The sequence below is a fragment of the Gorilla gorilla genome, chromosome 6 (genome assembly GCF_029281585.2).
Source record: "Gorilla gorilla gorilla isolate KB3781 chromosome 6, NHGRI_mGorGor1-v2.1_pri, whole genome shotgun sequence".
Classification (NCBI taxonomy): Eukaryota; Metazoa; Chordata; class Mammalia; order Primates; family Hominidae; genus Gorilla; species Gorilla gorilla.
This window is the reverse complement of record NC_073230.2, coordinates 26,486,660-26,505,167: the sequence shown is the minus strand read 5'-3', so window position 1 is coordinate 26,505,167 and position 18,508 is coordinate 26,486,660. Positions and strand designations below refer to the sequence as shown.

At 38.4% G+C, this 18,508-nt stretch overlaps 1 long non-coding RNA gene across 1 annotated transcript in view; it reads left to right on the top strand.

The window, feature by feature from the left end:
• LOC134758897 (uncharacterized) overlaps positions 1-18,508 on the top strand; it is a 105,674-nt gene that overhangs the window by 49,361 nt on the left and 37,805 nt on the right. Inside the window, exons 2-3 of the long non-coding RNA XR_010134611.1 lie at positions 1,344-1,458; positions 2,140-2,259. This is a non-coding gene — a long non-coding RNA (uncharacterized lncRNA). The remainder of the gene's footprint in view (positions 1-1,343; positions 1,459-2,139; positions 2,260-18,508) is intronic.

Below are 18,508 nucleotides of genomic sequence, written 5' to 3'. Positions count from 1 at the left end.
GATACTTTTGACTCTATCTATCTTATCTTTCTTAGAAAATATAGTTTTAGTGGTGGCAGCAGGATAGTTCTTAACGTGCTTGTCATATTTTTCTGATTTTACTTTCACCTACTGGAACTGAGTTCAATATGGGAAAATACAAACTGTTTCTGCAAATAAATGAATCATCAACTGGACTTGGTACTGATAAGTGAGTTTGGAAGAAGCATTCAAACTTATTTCCATTTATTAATCACGGGTGTTTTTAAAAAGTGGCTCAATGCTAACATCATATTAACACTTGTTATAAAACAAGGAACCCATAGCTACAAAGAGGCAGAAAATAGATTAAGGCTGGAAATTTATTTGGATATTTTATCATATTTATTTTATTTTTAAAATTATAAATTAACAAGTTATAGCTATATGTATAGCTAAATTATAGTTATATGTATACATATATACAAAATGATGTCATGATTTGTGAATACGATGTAGAATTAGATCAGGCTAATTAACATATCTATCATCTCACCTGGACTTTTATTTGTTATATAATCTCAATCCAGTTGCTTAAACCTTTTGAGCTTCAGGTTCTCCATTTGTAAAATAGGAGCAGTAATATCTTGCAAAGATCAAAGGAGATATCGTATGTTCACATATGTAAAATGACCCATGACATAGCATAAGCACTTGATGAATGCTCATTATTTTCCCTTATATTTTCCAAGATAATAGTCCTAGTAAAAATAGTCCTAATTAAGTTGATCATTTTTAATTGGAATTTCAGGATAGCAATAGGGCTAAAATACTAGGAAGTATTCCCAATATCATAGGAATTTAGACATTAGAAAAGTAACAGTATAATTTCTGAGTCTATAAGAAATTTACCTCTTTAATAGGAAAGCAACATCGTTCAGTACTTTGGTTACTTACTGATGTAGTAGAATTAGTCTTCTAATTAAGTTGCAGTTACTGCTATTATACATCATTATGTTTAAATGGAGTATCTGGAAGATGTCTCAATTAGACAGTCCTCCCAATGAAGTGCGTCCTGTAGGTTAATAGAAATCACTTCCTTTACCTTGGATAGTGCTGTTTGGAAAAAATACCAAAGACCTACTCATTAAAAGGTCAAAATTGTGCTTCTCAGTTAACACTCCATTAAGTCAAACTGGGAGACTTTGCCATGACTGCTGTGTTTTTTGTCAGTCTGGCTGCAAATCAATCAAGACATTACATTCTGAATTACAGTATGATGTACAGTTTGAGGCAGAATAATGCACAGTGAGATCAATAAAACTCTTCAAAAGAACCAAAATCTGGCACTTGTCAGAATAATTCACCATTTTATTATTATGCAGGTGTGATACAATTCAGAAAATAATTTGTAATTAAGAAAAATCAGACAAGATGGAGAACAAGAACAAATGTGGAGATGACTTCCAGAGGCAAGAAAAAACCCTTCACAGAAGAATGGTAAGTTTAAAAGAGTAACATTATCTGCTGTATGAAGCATTTTGCACTATGACAGTACATATCAAGACACTGGAAAATCTTTTTTTGTCCATGAAGTACAAGATTGTGAATACTTCTTAAATGCTACTGCTGTGACAAATGTCTGCAGATAGTTAAGTTACTGGAAACCTGGAACTGGGTGTAAAATGTATACAATACTAATGTCTAGGGTAAAAATTTTGGGTAAGGCCAGTGTTTCCCCTGACTTTGACTACCTGGAGCGTGCTGCCTTATTCTACTTATAGTCTGGGAAGGAGTCACAGAAGGCAAATGCATCTTGCTCTTTCGGACTTAAGCTGCACACAGCCTCCCATTTCTTTGGCTAAGAGAATTGAAAATTTTCAAAGACAAAGATTGATGAGAAACATTTTAGAAGATGAATCTTTGTATTTCTTGTTTTTGCTGGAAATGACTTTCTTCAGGGCACACACACAAGAAAATATAAAGGAAGAACTTTTCCCAAGAATATTATTAATGTAATCTTGTCGAATATTCTAGAAAATCATAGGATATTTTTATATTTTAAATATCAGTACATAGCCAGGAATGAAAAATATTACCAACAAATTTTTTTAGATAGCCGTTCATTTATTATGGACTCAACATTATGTTTTACTTTTTTGTTTTTTTTTTTTTTTTGAGACAGGATCTCTCTGTCACCCAGGCTGGAGTGCAGTGGCACAATCTCGGCCCACTGCAACCTCTGCCTCCTGTGTTCAAGCAATCCTCCTGCCTCAGCCCTGCAAGTAACTGGGACCACAGGTGTGTGCCACCATGCCTTGCTAATTTTTGTACTTTTTGTAGAGACGGGGTTTCACCACATTGGCTAAGCTAGTTTCGAACTCATGGGCTCAAAGTAATCTGCCCACCTTAGCCTCCCAAAGTGCTAGGATTACAGGCATAAGCCACCGTGCCAGGCCTAAAAGGAACGCACTAACATTACATGTGGCACCAGTATTTTTAATCTCCTCCTTATTTACCTCTCTGGAGTTCAATCTTATTCTTTAACTTCATTTGTATGCATCCTTAATATGCTTGTGATAATACTTTATATAATCTATAATTTTCTTTTCTCCAAAAGTGGATGTCATTTTTCAGAGTTAAGAAATGTGAGAAAATCTTTGTTTCTTCATTGGGCAAATCTAACCTTTTCTAATTCACTAAGTGGTTATGATCTTTTACTGGCATGTAGTTTTTTTGTGGGGGTTCGGGATACACATATACACATAGTTGAATAGGAGACCCTAAATAAATAATAACATTGCAAGACTTGTCAATCAAACTGAACCAGTTTATTGGTGAACTCGAGATTCCAACAACTAAATAAGGCTGAAAGTTGGCACCCAGTGTGAAGCATTATAGTGGGTGGCTTCATTAGGAGCTTCTGGTATGTAAAAATTGATCCAAAGCCTAAGTCCTCATCGTCTAACTTAGAATGGCATTCTAAAATTTGTGCCCGATGGCACCATCCATAGAGGCTAACATGGTGGCAGGAATCAAATTGGAGCACTGTGGTGGACAAGATGTGCCACTCAGACCTCACTTCATAGGAGGACATGTTCCCCTGTCTATCAGCAGGCAGCCTCCATCTGTCGGCCCCTTCAGGGTTTGCCTCAGCTACAGTGTACTCTCTGGCCAAGGATCACTATTTCCCAGGGCAGACCACCTCCAGTGACTAGTCAAGATGGGATTAGAAAAGCTTGGCCATATTAGCTGCATGCTGCATAACTCTAGCATAATTCTAATTCCAGATCTTGCTGTGAGGATGACAGAGGTTTTATAGGGCTTGAATCCAGACTTCCCCTTTGACCCTTTCTGCTTCTTCTGTTTCCCTTCCATAGGTGTTAATCTCTAAAAACTTCACCTCAGCCTCCGCTTTCAGAAAAGCTTATTGGCAGCAAGCACAATATGAATTTGTTGAATTTCTGGGCTTCCATATCTCTATTTGCTCCTTTTCTTTGATTGTTTGTGTTGTGTATAATGACTTTCATTAGATACTACCTTAAGTGCCTAACAATATTTGTCCTTCTCTTTAAATCAAGCTTGTCCAACCCATGGCCCATGGGCTGCATGCAGCCCGGAATGGCTTTGAATGTGGCCCAACATATTTCTTAAAACATTATGAGATTTTACCAATTTTTTTTAGCTCATGAGCTGTTGTTAGTGTCAGTATATTTTATGTGTGGCTCAAGACAATTCTTCCAATGTGGCCCAGGAAAGCCAAAAGATTGGATACCTCTGCTTTAAATCATGTGACAAATCCTGTGTTCTACAGCTAGACATTTTTTGGTTCTACAGTGCTATTCTGACTATTACTGTGTAGTTGTCTAAGTCTTTTCTTAGGCCTGGAAGTACTTGTTTTATGAATCTGAGTGCTCCAATGTTAGGTGCATATATATTTAGGATAATTAAATTTTCTTGTTGAATTAAACCCTTTATCATTAAGTAATGCCCTTCCTTGTCCTTTTTTTTTTTTTTTTACTGTTGTTGGTTCAAAGTCTGTTTTGTCTGATATAATAGTGACCTCTGCTCTTTTTTTGTTTTCTGTTGGTGTGATAGATCTTTCTACAACACTTTACTTTGAGCCTGTTGGTGTCATTACATGTGAGATGGGTCTCCTGAAGACAGCAGATGGATGAGTCTTGTTTTTTTTATTCAACTTGCAATTCTGTGCCTTTTAACTGGGGCATTTAGATCACTTACATTCAAGGTTAATATTGATATGTGAGGTTTTGATCCTATCTTGAAGTTGTTAGCTGGTTGCTTTGTAGTTTCTATTTTGTGGTTGCTTTATAAGGTCTGTGGGTTATATATCTCAGTGTGTTTTTGTGGTAGTATGTATCATTCTTTTGTTTCCATGCTTAGAACTACCTTAAGGATCTCTGCTAAGGGTGGTCTAGTAGTAACAAATTCCCTTAGTGCTTGCCTTTCTGGAAAAAATTATTTATCCACTGTTTATCAAGCTTAGTTGGTGGGATGTGAAGATCTTGATTGGAATTTTTTTTTCTTTAAAATGCTAAAAATAGGTCCTCAATCTCTCTTTACTTGTAAGATTTCTATTTGGAAGTCTACTCTTGATGGGGTTCCCTTTGTAAGTGATATGACCTTTTTCTTTAAATGCCTTTCATTTTTTTCTTTAGTGTTGCCCGTGGAGAGTCTGGTAATGATATGCCTTGGTGATGTTTATTTTGTATAGGGTCTTGCAGGTGTTCCCTGGATGTCTTGTATCTGCATGTATCTCTCTCAAGCAAGATTAGGGAATTTTTCGTGAATTACTCTGACAAATGTGTTTTCCAGGTCATTTGCTTTTTTTGCTTCTCTCTCAGGAATGCCAATAAATTATAGGTTTGATAGTTTACATAAGTCCATATTTGTTGAAAACTTTATTCATTCTTTAACATTCTTTTTTTCTTACTTTTATCTGACAGGGTTAATTTGAAAGACTTGTTCTTCAAGTTCTGAAATTACTTCTCTGCTTTGTCCAGTCTATTGCTATAGCATTCCATTCTATTTTGAAATTCCTTAAGTGAGTTTTTCAATTCCAGAAGCTCTGATTGATTTCTTTTTAAGATGTTTATCTCTTTCTTCATTTCCTGGATTGCTTTAGATCACTTGTTGTTGTTGATGATGATTTTCAATTTTGGATCTCATTCAGCTTCTTTGCAATCCATGCTTTGAATTCTTTATCTTTCATTTCTCAGTTTCCATTTTGGTTAGGAACTATTGTTGGAGAGCTACTGTGATCCTCTGGTAGTGTCAGTACATTCGGATTTCTCATGCTGCCAGAATTTTTATGATGGTTCCTTCTCAACTGAAGAAGATGGCACTTTTAATTTTTGTAATTATTTTCGTGTGGGTAGGATTTCTCTTCTTTCTTTTTTCCCTATATTATTGTATTTATTTCTCCTTCCCTTCCTCCCATTACCCCAGGGGTTGTGACTATAGAGGATGTTGGATAGGGTCTTTGGGCTTTGCCTCTATAGACCTATGCCCTTCTCTCCACGGGTTATATACTGGGATGTGCAGTTCAAGGGAATGGCCAGTAGGTGGCGATTATGGGTAAAAGCCAGCTCCAGCCAATGTGGTTGGGTATATGCTTATTTATTTAATTTTTTATTTATTTATTTTATTATTTTTTATTACGCTTTAAGTTCTAGGGTACAGGTGTGCAACGTGCAGGTTTGTTACATAAGTATACATTTGCCGTGTTGGTTTGCTGCACCCATTAACTCGTCATTTACATTAGGTATTTCTCCTAATGCTATCCCTCTGCCACTCCCCCACCCCAAGACAGGCCCTGGTGTGCGATGTTCTCCGTCCTGTGTCCAAGTGTTCTAATTGTTCAGTTCCCACTTATGAGTGAGAACATGCGATGTTTGGTTTTCTGTCCTTGCGATAGTTTGCTGAGAATGATGGTTTCCAGCTTCATCCACGTCCCTGCAAAGGACATGAACTCATCCTTTGTTATGGCTGCATAGTATTCCATGGTGTATATGTGCCACATTTTCTTAATCCAGTCTATCACTGATGGACATTTGGGTTGGTTCCAAGTCTCTGCTATTGTGAATAGTGCCACAATAAACATACATGTGCATGTGTCTTTATAGTAGCATGATTTATAATCGTTTGGGTTTATACCCAGTAATGAGATCGCTGGGTCAAATGGTATTTCTAGTTCCAGATCCCTGAGGCATCGCCACACTGTCTTCCACAATGGTTGAACTAGTTTACAGTCCCACCAACAGTGTTAAAGTGTTCCTATTTCTCCACATCCTCTCCAGCACCTGTTGTTTCCTGACTTTTTAATGATCGCCATTCTAACTGGTGTGAGATGATATCTCATTGCGGTTTTGATTTGCATTTCTCTGATGGCCAGTGATGATGAGCATTTTTTCATGTGTTCTTTGGCTGCATAAATGTCTTCTTTTGAAAAGTGTCCGTTCATATCCTTTGCTCACTTTTTGATGGGGTTGTTTGGTTTTTTCTTGTAAATTTATCTAAGTTCTTTGTAGATTCTTGATATTAGCCCTTTGTCAAATGGGTAGATTGCAAAAATCTTCTCCCATTCTGTAGGCTGCCTGTTCACTCTGATGGTAGTTTCTTTTGCTTTGCAGAAGCTCTTTAGTTTAATTAGATCCCATTTGTCTATTTTGGCTTTTGTCACCATTGCTTTTGGTGTTTTAGTCATGAAGTCCTTGCCCATGCCTATGTCCTGAATGATATTGCCTAGGTTTTCTTCTAGGGTTCTTATGGTTTTAGGTCTAACATTTAAGTCTTTAATCCATCTTGAATTAATTTTTGTATAAGGTGTAAGGAAGGGATCCAGTTTCAGCTTTCTTCTTATGGCTAGCCAATTTTCCCAGCACCATTTATTAAATAGGGAATCCTTTCCCCATTTCTTGTTTTTGTCACGTTTGTCAAAGATCAGATGGTTGTAGATGTGTGATGTTATTTCTTAGGCCTCTGTTCTATTCCACTGGTCTGTATATCTATTTTGGTACAAGTACCATGCTGTTTTGGTTACTGTAGCCTTGTAGTATAGTTTGAAGTCAGGTAGTGTGATGCCTCCAGCTTTGTTCTTTTTGCTTAGGAATGTCTTGGCAATGTGGGCTCTTTTTTGATTTCATATGAACTATAAAGTAGTTTTTTCCAATTCTGTGTAATATTGGAGAGGGATGGCATTGAATCTTTAAATTACCTTGGGCAGTATGGCCATTTTCACGATATTGATTCTTCCTATCCATGAGCATAGAATGTTCTTCCATTTGTTTGTGTCCTCTTTTATTTCATTGAGCAGTGGTTTGTAGTTCTCCTTGAAGAGGTCCTTCAAATCCCTTGTAAGTTGGATTCCTAGGTATTTTATTCTCTTTGTAGTAATTGTGAATGGGAGTTCACTCACAATTTGGCTCTCTGTTTGTCTGTTATTGGTTTCCAGGAATGCGTGTGATTTTTGCACATTGATTTTGTATCCTGAGATTTTGCTGAAGTTGCTTATCAGCTTAAGAAGATTTAGGGCTGAGACAATGGGGTTTTCTAAATATACAATCATGTCATCTGCAAACAGGGACAATTTGACCTCCTCTTTTCCTAATGAATACCCTTTGTTTCTTTCTCTTGCCTGATTGTCCTGGTCAGAAGTTCCAACACTATGTTGAATAGGAGTGGTGAGAGAGGGCATCCCTGTCTTGTGCCAGTTTTCAAAGGGAATGCTTCCAGTTTTTGCCCATTCAGTATGATACTGGCTGTGGGTTTGTCATAAACAGTGCTTATTATTTTGAGATAATGTTCCACCTATACCTAGCTGATTGAGAGTTTTTAGCATGAAGGCTGTTAAATTGTGTTGAAGTCCTTTTCTGCATCTGTTGAGATAATCGTGTGGTTTTGTCGTTGGTTCTGTCTATGTGATGGATTACGTTTACTGATTTGCATATGTTGAACCAGCCTTGCATCCCAGGGATGAAGCCAACTTGATCTTGGTGGATAAGCTTTTTGATGTGCTGCTGGATTCGGTGTGCCAGTATTTTATTGAGGATTTTCGCATTGATGTTTATCAGGGATATTGGTCTAAAATTCTCTTTTTTTGTTGTGTTTCTGCTGGACTTTGGTATTAGGATGATGCTGGCCTCATAAAATGAGTTAGGGAGGATTCCCTCTTTTTCTATTGATTGGAATAGTTTCAGAAGGAATGGTACCAGCTCCTCTTTGTACCTCTGGTAGAATTCGGCTGTGAATCCATCTGGTCCTGGACTTTTTTTGGTTGGTAAGCTCTTAATTATTGACTCAATTTCAGAGCCTGTTATTGGTACATTCAGAGATTCAACTTCTTCCTGGTTTAGTCTTGGGAGGGTGTATGTGTCAAGGAATTTATCCATTTCTTCTAGATTTTCTAGTTTATTTGCATAGAGGTGTTTATAGTATTCTCTGATGGTGGTTTGTGTTTCTGTGGGATCGGTGGTGATCTCTCCTTTATCATTTTTTATTGCGTCTATTTGATTCTTCTCTCTTTTCTTCTTTATTAGTTTTGCTAGTGGTCTATCAATTTTGTTGATCTTTTCAAAAAACCAGCTCCTGGATTCATTGATTTTTTGAAGGGTTTTTTCTGTCTCTATCTCCTTCATTTCTGCTCTTATCTTAGTTATTTCTTGCCGTCTGCTAGCTTTTGAACTTGTTTGCTCTTGCTTCTCTAGTTCTTCTCATTGTGATGTTAGGGTGTCCATTTTAGATCTTTCCTGCTTTCTCTTGTGGGCATTTAGTGCTGTAAATTTCCTTCTACACACTGCTTTAAATGTGTCCTAGAGATTCTGGTACATTGTGTCTTTGTTCTCATTGGTTTCAAAAAGCATCTTTATTTCTGCCTTAATTTCATTATGTACCCAGTAGTCATTCCAGAGCAGATTGTTCAATTTCCATGTTGTTGTGCGGTTTTGAGTGAGTTTCTTAATCCTGAGTTCTAATTTCATTGCACTGTGGTCTATGAGACAGTTTGTTATGATTTCTGTTCTTTTATATTTGCTGAGGAGTGCTTTACTTCTAACTATGTGGTCAATTTTGGAATAAGTGCAATGTGGTGCTGAGAAGAATGTATATTCTGTTGATTTGGGTTGGAGAGTTCTGTAGATTGCTATTAGGTCTGCTTGGTGCAGAGCTGAGTTCAAGTCCTGGATACCCTTGTTAACCTTCTGTCTCGTTGATCGTGTAATATTGACAGTGGGGTGTTAAAGTCTCCCATTATTATTGTGTGGGAGTGTAAGTCTCTTTGTAGGTCTCTAAGGACTTGCTTTATGAATCTGGGTGCTCCTGTATTGGGTGCATGTATATTTAGGATAGTTAGCCCTTCTTGTTGAATTGATCCCTTTAGCATTATGTAATGGCGTTTTTTGTCTCTTTTGATCTTTGTTGGTTTAAAGTATGTTTTATCACAGACTAAGTTTGCAACCTCTGCTTTTCTTGCTTTCCATTTGCTTGGTAGATCTTCCTCCATCCCTTTATTTTGAGCCTGTGTGTGTCTCTACACATGAGTTGGGTCTCCTGAATACAGCACACTGATGGGTTTTGACTCTTTATCCAATTTGCCAGTCTGTGTCTTTTAATTGGGGCATTACCTCATTTACATTTAAGGTTTATAATATTATGTGTGAATTTGATCCTATCATTGTGATGTTAGCTGGTTATTTTTCTGGTTAGTTGATGCAGTTTCTTCCTAGCATTAATGGTCTTTACAATTTGACATGTTTTTGCAGTGGCTGGTAATGGTTGTTACTTTCCATGTTTAGTGCTTCCTTTAGGAGCTCTTGTAAAGCAGGTCTGGTGGTGACAAAATCTCTCAGCATTTGCTTGTCTGTAAAGGATTATATTCTTCCTTCACTTATGAAGCTTAGTTTGGCTGGATATGAAATCCTGGGTTGAAAATTCTTTTCTTTAAGAATGTTGAATATTGGCCCCCACTCTCTTCTGGCTTGTAGAGTTTCTGCCGAAAGATCTGCTGTTAGTCTGATGGGCTTCCCGTTGCAGGTAACCTGACCTTTCTCTCTGGCTGCCCTTAACATTTTTTCCTTCATTTCAACCTTGGTGAATCTGACAATTATGTGTCTTGGGGTTGCTCTTCTTGAGGAGTATCTTTGTGGTGTTCTCTATATTTCCTGAATTTGAATGTTGGCCTGCCTTGCTAGGTTGGGGAAGTTCTACTGTATAATATCCTGAAGAGTATTTTCCAACTCGGTTCCATTCTCCCCATCACTTTCAGGTACACCAATCAAGCGTAGATTTGGTCTTTTCACATAGTCCCATATTTCTTGGAGGCTTTGTTCATTTCTTTTTACTCTTTTTTCTCTAAACTTCTCTTCTCATTTCATTTCATTAATTTGATCTTCAATCACTGATACCCTTTCTTCCACTTGATCTAATTGGCTACTGAATCTTATGCATGCATCATGTAAGTCTCATGCCATGGTTTTCGGCTCCTTAAGGTCATTTAAGCTCTTCTCTACACTGTTTATTCTAGTTAGACATTTCTCTAATCTTTTTTCAAGGTTTTTAGTTTCCTTGTGATGGGTTCGAACATCCTCTTTTAGCTCAGAGAAGTTTGTTATTACCGACTTTCTGAAGCCACTTCTCTCAAGTCATCAAAGTCATTCTCCATCCAGCTTTGTTCCATTGCTGGCAAGGAGCTGTGATCCTTTGGAGGAGAAGGGGCACTATGGTTTTTAGAGTTTTCAGCTTTTCTGCTCTTCTCCCCATATTATGGTTTTATCTACCTTTACTCTTTGATGATGGTGACCTACAGATGGCGTTTTGGTGTGGATGTCCTTTTTGTTGATGTTGATGCTATTCCTTTCCATTTGTTAGTTTTCATTCTAACAGTCAGGTCCCTCAGCTCCAGGTCTGTTGGAGTTTGCTGGAGGTCCACTCCAGACCCTGTTTGCCTAGGTATCACCAGTGGAGGCTGCAGAATAGCAAATATTGCAGAACAGCAAATATTGCTGCCTGATCCTTCCTCTGGAAGCTTAGTCTCAGATTGGCACCTGGCTGTGTGAGGTGTCAGTGGGCCCCTACTGGGAGGTGTCTCCATGTTAGGCTACACGGGGGTCAGGGACCCACATGAGGAGGCAGTCTGTCCGTTCTCAGAGCTCAAATGCTTTGCTCGGAGAACCACTGCTCTTTTCAGAGCTGTCAGACAGGGACATTTAAGTCTGCAGAAGTTTCTGGTGCCTTTTGTTCAGCTATGCCCTACCCACAGAGGTGGAGTCTACAGAGGCAGGTGGGCCTCTTGAGCTGCTGTGGGCTCCACTCAGTTCGAGCTTCCTGGCCACTTTGCTTACCTACTCAAGCCTCAGCAATGGCAGACGCCCCTCCCCCAACCAGGCTTGCCACCTTGCAGTTTGATCTCAGACTGCTGCGCCGGCAGTGAGCAAGGCTCTGTGGGTGTGGGACCCACCAAGCCAGGCACGGGATATAATCTCCTGGTGTGCCATTTGCTAAGACCATTGGAAAAGCACAGTATTCAGGTGGGAGTGTCCCGATTTTCCAGGTACCGTCTGTCACGGCTTCCCTTGGCTAGGAAAGGGAAATCCCCTGACCTCTTGCGTTTCCCAGGTGAGGTGATGCCCCACCCTGCTTTGGCTCTGCCTCCATGGGTTGCACCCGCTGTCTGACCAGACCCAATGAGATGAACCAGGTACCTCAGTTGGAAATGCAGAAATCACCTGTCTTCTGCGTAGATCATGCTGGGAGCTGCAGACCGGAGCTGTTCCTATTTGGCCATCTTGGAGTGGATCCCCTGATTGATTATTTTTCACTCAGAGAAGCTTTCCTGTTGCCTCTGTCAATGGGTTAATCTGTGGTGTGCACAGCAGTTTGAACTCCCTGCTTAGCCTCAGAGGGGCAGGGGAAAAGATGGGCAGGGCCAGACCAGGTAGGTTCCCTGATGGTAAGTGTAAGCTTCAGTGCTGAGGGTGAATCCAGTGGGCAGCCACCAAGCACCCAGAGGTGTGCCTAGGTGTGGAGCTGGCAAACGTTCTCTGCCAGGGTGGGTGGGACAGTGGAGGCAGCCTAAACTAATAATCCAGAAGAGTGGATGCTCCAGTTGCTTGCAGTTCTGTCTGGAAATGAAGTTGAGAGGCCCTCCCAGTACCACAGTCTTTGCATAGGAAGCCTGGGTGTACTCAAGCTGCTGATCCAGGTGAGGGTGTGCTCTGAATGTCTGGAGATCTGCCTGGTCTTGGAGTGGAGAGGGCCTCACTTCACCACAGTCTCTGCACAGGAAGGGTAGGGTGGCTCAGGCTCCTAATCCTGGCAAGCGGCTTCTCTGATTGCCTGGAGATCTGCCTGAGATAGTTTATTTTCAGTGCAAAATTGAGCTAGAAGAGCAAAGAAAATGTTAAGTATTTGGAGAAATCTAAGGAAACATTGATTTTGCAAAATAATAATATGGGGTGAAATTATGAGTAAAATACGTAATAATGACATGGAAGTTGAAGGTCATAACTGAAGTTAGAGTGTTCTAAAGACCTAAGATTGCTTTGGAGTCAGGTAATAAATACTGATCAAATTTGTATACAACAAATTAGGTATACATATTAAAATTCTAAGGCAGCCATTAAAATAATAAAAATAGAATATATAACTTAAAAGCAGGATAGAAAAAAGAACAATTAAAAGATCAATTTAAAAAACAAAATGAAATGAAGAAAAGAAAACAGAAAACAGAAAATGCAGAATAGCTGTAAATACAGAATACATATTAAAATAAATCCAAATTTAAGTCATAGATATTTATGCCACAAGGAAAATATAAATTTATATTTTCTTATCGCATAGCCTCTAATATAGTATATATATCAAGAATTAGACAAATCCACTATCATATTGGGAGGTTATAATTCACCTCTCTCCTTAATTGATAGATCAAGTAGACAGAATTTTTTTTTTTTTTTCTCTGAGATGGAGTCTCACTCTGAGATGGAGTCTCACTACACTCGCTCCAGCCTGGAGTGTAGTGGTGTGAGCTCACCTCACTGCAACCTCTGCCTTCTGGGTTTAAGTGATTCTCCTACCTCATCCTCCGGAGTAGCTGGGACTAGAGTCATACACCACCATGCCCAGCTAATTTTTGTATTTGTAGTAAAGACAGGGATTCACTGTGTTGGTCAAGCTGGTCTCAAACTCCTGACCTCAGGTGATCTACCCGCCTTGGCTGCCCAAAGTGCTGGGATTACAGGTGTGAGCCACCATGCCCAGCCCAGAAGAGGATTTAAAACAATATAATTAGCACACAATATTAGAGTCATTATAGAACTCTGTATCTAACAAAGTAGAAGAATTATAGTTTGCATATTCACATAAAGAATAATGAAAATTGATCACAAAACGAGACACAAAGAAAGATGCCATAACATTCACAGAATATATTCTTGGATCATAATGAAATTGGTTTTGAGGTAAAAGACAAAATAATATTTTAAAATTTGGAAATGGAACATATGTCTAATCAATTCAAGTGCTAAAGAGGAAATTAAAGTCTGGAAAATATTTAGAAAAGAGACAAAGTTGGAGGCATCACACTACCCTGCTTCAAACTATAAGGCTACCATAAATGAAGCAGCATGGTGTTGGTACGAAAACAGACACATAGACCAATGGAACACAACAGATAACCTAGAAATAAAGCCACACACATACAACCATCTAATCTTCAACAAAGCTGATAGAAACAAGTGACGAGGAAAGGACTCCCTATTCAGTAAATGGTGCTGGGATAGCTGGCTAGCTATGTATAGAGGAATGAAATGGACCTCTGTTTCACTACATACAAAAGTTAACTCAAGAAGGATTAAATATTTAAGTGTGAAACCTAAAAATATAAAAATCCTGTAAGAAAGCCTCAGAAACACCATTCTGGATGTAGGCCTTGGGAAATAATTTATCTATAAGCCCACAAAAGCAATTGCATCACAACTAAAAATAGGTAAGTGGGACCTAATTAGACTAAAGAGCTTCTGCACAGCAAAAGAAACTATCAACTGAGTAAACTGACAACCTACAGAATGGGAAAGAAATTTGCAAACTACGCATCCAACAAATGTCTAATATCCAGAATCTATAAGAAACCTAAACAATTTAGCAAGTGAAAACCAAATAACCCCATTAAAAAATGGGCAAAAGACATGAACAGACACTTCTCAAAAGAAGACATACATGCAGCCAACAAACATAAAAAAATGCTCAGCATCACTAATCATCAGAGAAATGCAAATCAAAATCACAATGAGATATCATCTCTCACTAGTCCGAATGGCTATTATTAAAAAGTCAAAATGGCTATTATTTTTAAAAGTCAAAAAATAACATGTTGGTGAAGTTGTGGGAAAGGGTACACTTATACACTGTTGGTGGGAATATAAATTAGTTCAGCTACTGTGGAAAGCATTTTGGAGATTTCTCAAAGGACTTAAAACAGACCTACCATCCAACCCAACAATCCTATTATTGGATATATACCCAAAGGAAAATACATTGTTCTACCAAAAAGACACATGTACTTATATGTTCATCATCATGCTATTCACAACAGCAAAGATATGGAGTCAACCCAGGTACCTGTCAATGGTGGACTGGATTAAGAAAATGTGGTACATATATCCCATGGAATACTATGCAGCCATAAAAAATGAAATCATGTTTTTTGCAGCAACATGGATGCAGCCAGAGGCCATAATCCTATGCAAATTAATGCAGAAGTAGAAAACCAAATACTGCATGTTCTCACTTGTGAGACAGTCGGTACTCACAGATATAAAGAAAGAAACATCTTTAGACATAGATATTGTCTAAACATTGCAGGCTACTAGAGGAGTAGGGAGGGGGTTGTGGATTGAAAAACTACCTATTCATTACTACACAGCTCACTACCTGAGTGTCAGGATGTGTACCCCAAACTTCAGCAGCATGTAATATATGCCTATGTAACAAACCTGTACATGCATCCCCGTACCTAAAATAAAAGTTGAAATTATTTTTAAAAGTCTACTTATGAAAAGTTAGAAAACAAAGGAATAAGATCATAATAACTAATTCTATTTGGCAAATTTCAAGAAACCATTAGGATCAAAAATATAGCAAAAGTTACTAAAGATAAAATATGCAGAAATCAACTGTATACAGATCAGAAAAACAAAATGTAATTTTAAAATACGATTTCAACACTATAAAATATGAAATCTAAGAACAGATTTACTAAAAGAAGTGCATGATGTCTACAGAGGAAACAAATTAGAAAACTTTATCTAAAGCCACTAAATGTGACTTTAAAAATTGTGTATAGTGAGTTTATGAATTGGAAGTTTCAATGCTATACAAATTTCAGTTTACTCTGATTATAGTTTCAATTTAATTACAAATCAAAGTTTCAATGAACTTTTTGTAGAACTTGACAAGTTGATATTTAAATATATATATGAAAATGCAAATGACCATGTAATGGTACAGCTGAAGAAGGAAAAATTGGTATAACTTGATTTTAAAGATATTAAAAGTTATTGTAAAGCTATAGTAATTAAGATGGTGTGATGTTTGTGCAAGACTAGAAAGAGATCGATGGACCAGATACATATATAAGAGGAGACCAGTAAGAATGTTCCCAGCAATATTGTTCACAATAGCAAAATTCTGCAAACAACTCAAAGGTGCATCAATATGAGATTGATTTAATGGAATCCATTTACACAATGGAATATTATATAGCAGTGAAGATAAATGAACTACTCAAATATAATACATACGATGACTCTTAGCAAATAATATATAAAAATCTGAGAATATTAAATGTTTTACCCTTTTTTAAAATTAAAAAACCTAAAAGTGAAAAATACATTTAAAGAAATACATAGGCATGCACTAAGTCTAGAAAAAAAAAAGAAATAAAGCTAGGGAAGAATAATAAACATAACACTCAGGGGGATGATTATCTTGTGTAGAGGGATCCAGGAAAAGGTGATGGAAGGCAAACTGTGGTTAGGTAAGGTAATTTTCAATATCCTACCTTTTGTTTTTGATACTGGGTTTTAGGTGGCGGGTTTGGGGTGTTAAATATAAATATCTAAATAGCTATTAAGTAAAAGCACATCATACAATGCTAAAAGTGTATTATGAATCAGGGATTATGATTCAATTTTGTGTGTCCAAAGCATCAAAAAATCAAAATTCAAGTTCTGATTTGATAGTGGAGTCTCTAAAAAAAGATCTCAGATTCCTTTTTGAGCTGAATGCAAAGCAAATTATAATCATTAAAATAGATGGCTTATTGATCATTACTATGGTAAAGGCTATTACTGCCAACTAAACATAATTTTATTAGAATGTTAATTCTATAGTTTTCAATCCTAGACACTACCTATTTAGGATGAGCAAAAACTTATTATGAAGAAAAGTACTTCCATAAGAAAAGATACTAAATCCATATTCGATATACTTTCTTCACATCTTTTCTTTTAGCTTTTACCCCACTTTCTTACTCCTTTTCACTTTCCCTTTTGATTCTGTCTCTTCTCTCCAACCTGTAAGTGTTGAAATGCTCCACAACTCAGTTATTGGTTCTCACCCATCTATACTTACTCCTTGGTATTTTCCTCCAATTGTATGGTTTTAAATAGCATTCATATTTGGTGACTCCAAATTGTATATCCCTAACCCAGACCTCCCTCCCAAAGTCTAAATTCATATTTCAATATGTCTTCCTGATATCTCTGTTTATATGTCTAATAGACATCTCAAATGCAAGCTGTTAGAAACTAAACTCCTGATCTAAACCTGCTCCACTACAGCCTTCTCTATCTAGTTCAAAGGCAATTCCATTGCTCTCCTTCTCAGCTGCCAAACTTGGGAGTCATTCCTGACTCTTCCATTTCCCTCTCATCATACATCTAATCTATTAGTAAAGTTGTTTGGTTCAGTCTTCAAAATCTATATAGAGCTTGCTCCTTCTCTACTGCCATCCGAATCTGAGCTAACATCACCCTCTGGATCAGTGGCTTAACTGCCAAATTGATGCATTCTAAATTTGTTCTACTGAAATCTATTCCTGACAAAACAGACAAACTGGTCCTTTGAAAATATAAGTCAGATCGGTCCATTCCAAGATGGCCAAATAGGAAGAGCTCTGGTCTGCAGCTCCTAGCATGATCGACACAGAAGACAAGTGATTTCTGCATTTCCAACTGAGGTACCTGGTTCTTCTCATTGGGACTAGTTGGACAGTGGGTGCAGCCCAGGGAGGGCTAGCTGAAGCAGGGTGGGGTATTGCCTCACCCAGGAAGTGCAAGGGTCGGGGGATTTCCCTTTCCTAGCCAAGGGAAGCTGTAACAGACTGTACCTGGAAAAACAGGACATTTCTGCCCAAATACTGTGCTTTTCCCATGGTCTTAGCAACCAGCAGACCAGGAGATTCTGTCCCATGCCTGGCTCGGTGGGTCCCATGCCCACAGAACCTTGCTCACTGCTAGCACTGCAGTCTGAGATCGATCTCTGAGGCTGCAGCCTGGCAGGGGGAGGGTTGTCTGCCATTGCTGAGGCTTGAGTAGGTAAACAAAATGTCCAGGAAACTCCAACTGGGTGGAGCCCACCGCAACTCAGCAACACCTACTGCCTATATAGACTCCACCTCTGTGGGTAGGGCATAGCTGAACAAAAGGCATCAGAAACTTCTGCAGACTTAAATGTCCCTGCCTGACAGCTCTGAAGAGAGCAGAGGTTCTCCCAGTATGGTGTTTGAGCTCTGAGAACAGACAGACTGCCTCCTCAAGTGAGTCTCTGACCCCCGTGCAACCCAATTGGGAGACACCTCCCAGTAGGGGCCGAGAGACATCTCATACAGGTGGTTGCCCCTCTGAGACAAAGCTTCCAGAGGAAGGATCAGGCAGCAATATTTTCTGTTCCACAATATTTGCTGTTCTGCAGCCTCCACTGGTGATACCCAGGCAAACAGGGTCTGGAGTGGACCCCTAACAAACTCCAACAGACCTGCAGCTGAGGAAACTGGCTATTAAAAGGAAAACTAACAAACGGAAAGGAATAGCATCAACATCAACAAAAAGGACATCCACAACAAAACCCCGTCTGTAGGTCACCATCATCAAAGAGTAAAGGTAGATAAAACCACAAAGATGGGGAGAAACCAGAGCAGAAAACCTGAAAATTCTAAAAACCAGAGTGCCTCTTCTCCTCCACAGGATCGCAGCTCCTCACCAGCAATGGAACAAAGCTGGATGGAGAATGACTTTGATGAGTTGACAGAAGTAGGCTTCAGAAGGTCGTTAATAACAAACTTCTCTGAACTAACCCATCTCAAGAGAATGTTCTAACCCATTGCAAGGAAGTTCAAAACCTTGAAAAAAGGTTAGACAAATGGCTAACTAAAATAAACAGTGTAGAAAAGTCCTTAAATGACCTGATGGAGCTGAAAACGAGAACTTCATGATGCATGAACAAGCTTCAATAGCTGATTCAATCAAGTGGAAGA